This window comes from Bacillus rossius, chromosome 10 (genome assembly GCF_032445375.1).
Source record: "Bacillus rossius redtenbacheri isolate Brsri chromosome 10, Brsri_v3, whole genome shotgun sequence".
Classification (NCBI taxonomy): domain Eukaryota; kingdom Metazoa; phylum Arthropoda; class Insecta; order Phasmatodea; family Bacillidae; genus Bacillus; species Bacillus rossius.
The window spans coordinates 4,357,720-4,359,109 of record NC_086337.1 but is presented as its reverse complement, the minus strand read 5'-3'; positions in this window follow the sequence as shown (position 1 = coordinate 4,359,109).

Sequence of the window (1,390 nt, the reverse complement as noted above, 5' to 3'; positions counted from 1 at the left end):
GCTCCAAGCTGTTTCATTTACCCTCCACAGACACTCCACTTGTTAGTGACATGCTTGCTCTGCGACCAGGGACCACGTCACAATAAAGGAAAGGAGAAACAATACATTAAACACAACCAAGCAACACATGAAAAGAAAACAAGAACAAAACAACCCTAGCAATAACACTTAGGTATTAAAAGTAATAATCATGATGGTTACATGACGCGCGGAACCCACTAATGTGTCAAACGGAAATTATTAATTATTTATTATCAATTTCCTAACATCTGTTGTGTCCTGCCAGGATTAACAAATTGAATAGTGTAAATTAACCCTACTAGAATCCAACTGAAAATATTTCTTAGTGTAACTATTTTATCTGTGGTAAATAAAAGTATGTGATATCTGTAACAAATGGTGGTGTATTATCAAAGTGTAGTATCATTGACATAACAATCATACAATATATTTGATTCATAGAATTAATACGTCACACTATAGTATAAGTAAAATTATTTGCTAATCTAACAGGGTGGCCAGCCAATCGGGAAATACGGGAAATAGCCAGGATTTCTTAAAAAAAACCAGGAATACTTGGAATCAACCAGGAATTTTTATTAGAACCGGGAATTTTTTTTATGAAGTAACGATCGCAAAAACATACGGCTGTTAAATGAGCACGTTCACCACCCGTCGAAGCACGACAGTATGCTCGTGAGCTATATTTTGTGAAAGTTTATTTGTTCATATTGCATTTAAAAACTTTTGTAGTACGTATGAAACCGTTAACAATTCAGACTTCCATACTTATTATGTTTCTGTATTCAAAAGCAACAGCATTTTGGCTGAAAATGTTGTAGGGTGGTAGTAATTTCTCGCACGGCATGTTGGTAGCACTAGTTTTGTATGTATATTTGTTTTTACTTTGCGCTCATGTTGTTGCGTCACGGTATCACGGATACTTTTCTCGAGTTTTTTTAAAAGTTTAGTTGTGCGGGACGTTGTTTTGAATTTTTTAATCTAACATGTAATTGGCGCAGACTATCAAAATGTCAACGAGTTCGGTCACCACATACAATGACAAATATACGGAAGAGTTTGAATGGGTGGAGAAAGATCCAAAGTGCAGGACAAACGCTATTTGCAATTTGTATAATGTTAAAATCAATATCGGTAGCATGGATGGAAAGAACAGCATTATTCAGCCACGCAAGAGGGGCAAAACATGTGCGTTTGGTGTCAAGTAATTTTTGTAACGTGAGATTATAAATTTTTTTGTTGGTGGTAGGTTTTGTTTTAAGCAAGTTCATTGATTTAATTTTTAAGCCTATAGTTAAGTTGTCTATTGTTTAACGCCAATAAAACATCATATTTTGTGTGCTTTGTGTAACAAAAATACAAATTGTAT